The following is an 8,794-nucleotide window of genomic DNA, read 5'->3' as shown; positions in this document are numbered from 1 at the left end:
TCTATATTCATGTTTGATCGAATCGCAAATCATCTCTTTGACAGTCTCATCTTACATGTAACGTTTTATCTCTCAATATAGCTTGCAATTACACACTAGGAGTTGCTTGGTTCCCAGGATGGGATAGACAAGAATATCCATGAGATTAGTTATTTCACCTTTTATGTGGGATAGGTAATCCCATCATTTTAACAAATAGGTCCCCAAGATTAATTAATATCCATAACTAAATGCAATATAAAATAATCCTTTGGTTATCTTGGGATTGTTATCCCTTATCCCACTAACCAAATGACTCGTAAGACATGAAGGTTAGGCCAAGAAATTGAAATATAGCAAGAATATGATTGCTCATACAAAGGAGGAAACTAATAACCTAGACCAGCAAGAACAATAACAATGGGATAGAGCCCTCGTTTACCTCCCACTGCATAAATATAATTTTGAATAATATATGCCTTTTCGCCAACAAACAACACAAAATTTAACATGCGATATGAACAAAAGGACGTGCCTCTTAAAATGACATTTCTTACATTTAGAGCAGTCCTTGATATAGTGAGAGAGTGTTCAGGTTTTGATACTTCTCTTTCCTCTAAATGTTGTTGATGCGTAAATAGTTCAGTAACAAAAATTTCAATCATAGCAATTGAAAATGTAAAATGAAGAACTACAGATGGTGTACTGGACGAATTAAACCATTGATCAAACAAAAGATCAAGGATAATACAATAACTTACCATAGTGGCACATTCGATTTTTCTATCTGTTGAGCGCAAGGTACAAAGATACATCTGTGAGTAACATGAATATCGTTGTAAAGCTGTAAACATGTGAAATGAGATGGTTATATAGTTACTAATATAAGGTAAGATTTCAAAAAATATTAGGAGCAAATATTGTAAGTTAATTTGTTTTCTATTTTTGTCATCGCGACTATTAATTTTTAGTAATGAAATCAAAATAAACTTCAAATAATATATAAAAACTTAATTTCAGTTATCGCAAAGCAGAAACATTTTTATGTGCTATTTTTGAAACTATAATTTCAGATATATGCTTACATATTATCACACAAATACACATATAATAAAAAGAAACTTCTCTAAATAAAAATTATTACACATTCTCTCTCTAAAAACATAAAATTTTAGGAATTCATCGATGGCATCGAACGATTTACTCTTCATCTTGCTCACCTCGACTTTCATCAGCCTCGATACCCCTATTGTTAGCTCAAATTTTTTTTTTTTGGAGTTAAATCTTGAAAATTCAAAAAAAATGTCCTACTAAATACTAAAATAACTTATTTCATCAATACCAATATGGATCACAAGTAAGACTAAAGGCAATCGAGATAATTGACATGACAGAAATGCATTAATGACCTTCAGAACGCTTTTTCACGTAACTTTCTCTGTTCTAATTGTATTCTTCTTCGACAATTATAAATTGATACAAAAAATTAGTGAATCAGTGCATGCATGTATAAAATAAATTAAAAAAAATCCAAAGGCATCGAATTTTTTTCTATTAGGCCGGTGGCAATAAAAGATGAAGGAGAAGGGGAAAATAATTCCCAAAAATCAAAAACTATTACAGCCCTCTCAGATTTCATGTTTGAGAAATATCGTCTAAAAAATTGGAAGAGAAAGGTAAAAATTCTAAAGCAGGAAGCTTACCTATTAATAAATACAGTATCGATCAATGGAGAGAAGTTCGAACAAATATTGAAAATTTCTAAAAGAAAATCAAAAGTGCTGAGAGAATGAAAAGCAATGAAATAAAAAGTTCTGAACAGACGAAGAGAGGGTCTGGAAATAGTATGTAAAGTGAAAGCAGATGTCGTAAAAGTAAAATACGTATCACCCTTAAGAAGGGGAAGAAAAAAAAAAAAAAAAAAAAAAAAAGGGCGCCATTTTAAGCGCAAATAGACGTGTTAAGGAAATTGATAAATAATCATTCACCAATAAAATAAGACCAAGTTTATAATAAGGCTTAAGTAACTAAAACGCCTCCGAACTTGGCACGAATTGCAACTTTCGTCCCCAAACTATTACTGCACTTTAAGACACCCCTAGACTTGGCAAAATGGGTTTTAATTAATCCCCGAGCTCATGACCCGAGGAGCGAGTGTATATCACTCGCGGGTCCGGACCGGGATTAAAACGCTTATGTGGCCATCCACGTGTAATATATTCATGCCACATAATAAATTAGAACCGGGTAAATAACCCGACCCGACCCACGTTTAATTAAACCCCTCTCGCCCCTAGAAGCGTCCATTTGAACCTCACCCTCAAAAACTCTCCGTCTCCCTTTGTTAGTGTTAACATGTTGAATAGGCTAACCATTACTAACCGTGATGGTATAACGTATTGCTTCACAAAGTCATCATAATCATATTCAATATGCTAACCAAAATTAGATTACATCAGTGAATCATCTAAATAGAACTTCACTTCAACCTAATTAGTACTACAACCATTGTTAATCATCTAAGTACAACTTCACTTCAACCTAATTAGTACTACTACCAAGGAACCAAGAAAAAAACATAAAATTACATAGGACACTAATACATAGACAAATCTTCAATGTTTTTGACCACTCCAACTCTTTGGGATATAACTTAATTACCACAAACTCACCGTCGCGGACGCAAAGTTTTATGCGGATCCGGCAGACTTTAGTCAGTGTTTAACTAAAAGTCCGCCGGAGGGGCGACTTTTAGTTATGTTTAGTTATCCGGGTCCGGCATAACTTTGATAATTCCTTCACAAAGTTATCTTGGTCCGTGATACAAGTTTGCCCATTAAAAGATGCCCATCGGCATAAATTTGTTAACGAATTATCAAACTTATGCCGACGGGGGCATACTTATGCCTTATGGGCGGACTTTTGCCTCGAAGCATATATATGTATTTGTCATTCCAAACTAATTATGGGTTGCATTGTATGCGCATGTTAATTGTTAAACACACACAGAGGCACGAACCCATTGTCATTAACGTGAGATACTAACTACTATTCGCTTAATTCGAACAATTTATTGTTAGGTTTTAAGTATATATACGAGGATCCACCGAATCCGCGTAATATTGATTTGTTAATTTCTTTGGGATATAACTTAATTACCACAAACTCACCGTCACGGACACAAAGTTTTATGGTTACTTTAAATTTAATAGCTTAGATTCGAAAAAATCTAGTACTCTATATTCGTTAAGTTGGACATATCGCTTGGGTTGCTTGTCTCAATTTGAATTCATACTTATGTTAATTGTTGTTAATTTGTAACCGAGATTAAGCATGTGAGTTGGAACAATATCCGCATAAGAAGATTAAAATGCAAGCTCGATCCGAGGCATACTTTCTTAGAAATGCAAGCCGAATATCTTTGGAGGCGTACTTTTAGTTATATTTAGTTATGCGGGATCCGACGTACTTTTAGTTGTGTTTAACTAAAAGTACGAGGGACGATTTTTAGTTATGTTTAGTTATGTCGGGTCCGCATAACTTTGATAATTCCTTCACAAAGTATACGGCCGGGTTCCAGATACAAGTTTGCCCATTAAAAGTATGCCCCGCGCATAAATTTGTTAACGAATTATCAAACTTATGCGATGGGGCATACTTATGCCTTACGGGCGTACTTGCCTTAGAAGCATATATATGTATTTGTCATTCCAAACTAATTATGGGTTGCATTGTATAGCGGTATGTTAATTGTTAAACACCACGAGAGGCACGAACCCATTGTCATTAACGTGAGATACTAACTACTATTCGCTTAATTCGAACAATTTATTGTTAGGTTTTGAAGTATATATACGAGGATCCACACGAATGGGCAATATTGATTTGTTAATTTCTTTGGGATATAACTTAATTACCACAAACTCCGTCATGGACACAATTAGAAAAGAAGGAGAGCAAAAAGCTTGAAATTCAAGTTATGGTGTATTTTAATGGGGGGAGGGGTTAAATAAGAAGAAGGGCTGATGTTTAGCGTTGGAATTGAAGGAAATGTAAAGGGAAATGTCAAAATTGAAATTTTACCGTTTTAATGCTGATGTGGCACTTGTCACGCGCCTCTTGGCGTGTGACTACACTCACTATGCCATGTGGCAGCTCGGGGATTAATTAAAACCCATTTTGCCAAGTCTAGGGGTGTCTTAAAGTGCAGTAATAGTTTGGGGACGAAAGTTGCAATTCGTGCCAAGTTCGGGGGCGTTTTAGTTACTTAAGCCATAAAATAATTACGTTTTGTACAATTATCGATTACAGTGTTCCTATACCCTTATTGAAGTATATATAATAAAAATAATTCCCACTTGCTTAACTCTTTTTTTAATTTTATTTTTTTAGTTTCTCACCCGGTGTCCTGTACCCGTTTTGGAGCCCGACTATATCCGGATTCGCGCCACATACAGGGCCCCATTCGGGGCGAAGTGCTCCCTACCAAGGATTTTTTCTATTCCCAAGGCTTGAATTCGAGACCTCTGGTTAAGTGTGGAGCAGCTCCATCTGCTGCACCACATCCTTTGGTGGTATCCCAATTGCATATCTCAAGGATAACGTAAAGTTAGAAAAGTTATTTTGCATAATTAGTGAAAATAAATAATATTTTTGAAAATTCAAAAATAAATTAGGGATGAAAACTATGTGACAAAAGTATGCGACACTACTTTTGTTCATAGGACAAAACACAACATTACTCTCTTATAATTTTAAAATTTTAATTATTTATTTGTTGGTGAGGAAATGAACAGAGAGCCCCTGTATGATCATCTTTGAAGTTGTTAGGATTTTACTTCTATACTGTGACATCTAGTTTTTTGTACTAAACTTTCTATCATATAATTCGGGGTAATCATCGGCCAGTATAATACGACCTTTAGGTATTTCATTTGATATTTTTCCAATATTTTGTTTCTTTAAAATGTTATACCGATCCCTCATCTATTAAGATCAGTATAGTTCGATTTTGTTCCTTTTGATGTGGATTTATTTGGTTTGCTAAGTTCGCGGTTTGAAATTTTAAATAGAGAATTATAACTTTCTTTTATCTTTAGGAGGAAAACAATGTTTGCCAAAACATTAAATTAAAGAAAGGTAGGAATAAATCTCAGACTATAAGAGTAAGACTTGGAATCAATAATGAATTAAAGGACATTCATTCGATCATGCTACTACAATGTAGTACCAAAGTTGAACTCTCTCAGTCAATAATGGGAACATGAATGCTGAAGTAATCTTAAGGAGCATGGGTGAATGTGAATCCTTGATGGAGTTACTACACGAAGAGCACAAGAGCAAAGGGTTTAACAATTTCTCACAAGCAAGCTATTACAATAAGGTTAACCCCCAAATTGCCTAGAGTCCCTCGTCTGGAAGGGATTATAAGAGTAAGGTTTAAAACTGACACGCACAACACACTTTAGCACATAAATAAGTTCAAGGGATATCTCAGTCGTGTATGAGTGAACTTCAGACATTTTTGTATGAATGAAATATCATTAATTTGAAAATGTGTTTGGAATCCATATAATTGGTGAGTCATGCGTGCTAACTACAAATTACAAGTTCAAAATAAGCATTATGATTTCAGCATCGTGAATTTTATCTAAAGCAATTTTTACTTAAATTTAGGACGGTCTTTTTTTCTCCAATACCAAATCAAATCATTGCGCATTCATCTCTACATATAGTTAATAAGAACATGGAATCATTATTCTTTTAAAGCAAAGTACAATTCTGCAAATATGATTATGGAATTATATCATTAGGGCAAATGGAAAAAAAAAATTCAATGTCATGAAATTGGTTGGTAATACATATTTATAGGGAGAAAGAAATAATAATAATAATAATAATAATAATAATAATAATAATAATAATAATAATAATTAGAAGCAGAGAAGTAATAATTTTATATGAAGTATCTTACACTCACTACCAATTAACTCTTTTATAAAACTCGATATAAGTTAAATGAGCGTTCCAGCGGGAAGTATATAACTTTTAGCCAAACACCTTTATACAGACCTTATGTGAAACAACCTTTAGCTCAACATCTTAAATCTCTAAAATAAGTACTAACTTCTTTTTTCTTTTCTTTTCTTTTCTTTTCTTTTTTAATTCTTTTTTTTTTTAACTAAAATAACCACTTTTATCTTACGAGAAGTTTGGCCAGGCTGTTAAACTCTTCCTCAAAATCCCTATTCTCCTCCCCACAGGCCACAACCTCCTCAACAATTTTTAGCTCGATGTTTAGGAAAAACACACCTTTATGCTAATATGTACCTTTTTTGTTTGTTTTGGTCTTATGTAACATAATGTAAAGAATCTTGTTTACGGAGCCAAAACGCGAAACTTTTCACTGAAGCACTATCCAGCAATTGTCACAATTATAACTTCAAAACCCAATCCAGTTACAGGTATGAAGTTTCAAGCTAATTTGCACTTTTAGCTCTCTTTGTCCAGCTCTTTAACTTTTGGGCCTCAATGCAAACAACTTTTTCGCTAGTCATAAATTTATATTTTCACATTATAATATTCCACAGGTTATATCTCACACCCTTAAAGAATTTATATCTTGCTAGATATAAGTTCGATTTTAAAGGGAAAAAATTAAAGAACAACCTATTTGAAGGACAAAACTATAAGAACAACCCATTTGAAGGACAAATATTAAAGAAGGAATAACTGCGTGGCAGAACTAACTCTAGTACATATTTAGATTTAGTAGATATAGTTTAGATTAATTACATCTTATAGCTAAAAGTAATATGCTAAATACAATTAATAATTACATATATATTTAAAGTAGAATATCCATCATCACATTATTCTCTTCCAATCCAACCCTCCCATCTCTCTCTCCCCTCTCCCCCCCCCCCCCCCCCCCCTCCCCACTGCTCCAGTGAAGAGCTCTACCTCCGGTGAACCGGAGCAGCCATCTTCTCCGGCGAACTGTACTTCTCTGGTGCTTTTTTTTTTTAAGTATTTTTTTATTTTTGGATTATACTTTGCTGTTGAGAAGAAAAATGGAAGAAGGAAGAGATTTTGTTAGCTAAAATGAATACAGTGATGTTGGAGAAGAAAAGAATTGTGACTTGATGACGATGACAGTTGTGATGTTGAGTAGAAAGAGCACTGTGATGTTGATGACAATGATGGTGAAATTCCGGTCGGATGGACGAACTTGATCAGATACGAGTCGAATCACGGCCAGAATTTCATAGGAAAATACAAAATACACTTATTTGTTGTATGTATACAGAGTTTTTCGCTTGTATTTCGAAGAAGATCTTTTTGTATACAAATGAATACAGTGAATTTGAAGTGTATACAAATAAATAGAGTGAATTTTATTTCTTGTATTCAGTTTTTGCGTGTATTCGTTAATTTTTTTAGTGCAAATTTCAGTGTTTTGGGGTGTATTTGAAGGATATTTTTTTGTATACAACCGATTTTAAATATAATAAAGTGAATACAGTGTAAAAGTAGCTATAATGAATACAGTTGAGTTGAATACACTTGAATTGAATATAAATTTCAGCAATTTTTACTGACTGTATTCATGATTACAGCGACGCGAATATAATAAGTAACAAGTCTTTGAGTTTTGCTATATGTTTGCTACGTGATGTAAATAGATAAAATGTAGCTAAAAAGCAAAAATAAGGCTTCCAAGTTAGTCATTTATGAAATTTTCCCATTAAAGAACAACCCATTTGAAGGACAAATATTAAAGACCGGCTCATTTGAAGGGAAAACCGTGCAACTTCTTGAGTTCCAAATAATTGCATGGTTTGTTCTTCAAATGGACTGGTCTTTAATTTTTGCCTTTCATATGGGCTAGACTTTAATTTTTGTCCTTCAAAATCGAACTTATGTCTAGCAGGAAATAAGTTCTTTAACAGCGCTGGCATAACTTGTGGATATTATGATGCTTAACCCATGCCCCTCTAGGCATAAGTTTGATTTTGAAGGCAAAAATTAAAGATCATCGCATTTGAAGACAAAACTTAAAGGCCATCACAAAATAGGAACAAAAGTGCAAATGACCCGTTGATTCCTCTACATTTTTTTGCACGGATTGTCCTTATTTTGGGGTGGTCTTTAATTTTTTATCCTTCGCTTAAAAAGGTGGCCGAAAATATTCCGAGGTTTTGGGTTCGAACCCTCGCTCGGTCAAAAAAAAAAATTCACAAGACAAGGCTTTGCAAAAAGTCTGCCGCATAAGGCATAACTAAAAGCCTGCCGTCTCTGGCAAACTTTTAGTTGTGCCTTAAGGCAAAGTTTGTCGCATAAGGCAGGCTTTTTGCAAAGCCTTGCCTTGTGATTTCTTTTTTTATGACTAAACAGGGGTTCTAACCCAGAACCTCAGGGTATTTTAGGCGAAGGGAAAAAAATTAAAGACCACCCCCAATGAAGGTCAATCGTGCAAATTGCCCAGCTAGAGTCATTAAAATGGGCTTGATCCTTGAGGTCAGTCCAGCCCGATGCTAGGATAAAATTGAGTTAAGATTTTTAAGCCCATTTAAATTGAGGCTTATAAGCCCATCCAAATCAGCACGTTGGCCCTTAAGGCTTGACGATGGGCCGAGGCCGGCCGTGGGCCAAAAGCCTATTTAATTTAAATTAAAAAAATTTAAAAATATTGTGAAAAAAGTAAAAACTAGGAACTGTGATTGCCAAATAAGTTTTAGTATCTGTACAATATTTTACTAATTTAGCGTTAACTCCTAATCACATAGTATAGAAGTTGCATTCATATTTGCAA

This window comes from Lycium ferocissimum, chromosome 11 (assembly GCF_029784015.1).
Source record: "Lycium ferocissimum isolate CSIRO_LF1 chromosome 11, AGI_CSIRO_Lferr_CH_V1, whole genome shotgun sequence".
Classification (NCBI taxonomy): Eukaryota; Viridiplantae; Streptophyta; class Magnoliopsida; order Solanales; family Solanaceae; genus Lycium; species Lycium ferocissimum.
This window is presented reverse-complemented; position numbering follows the sequence as displayed.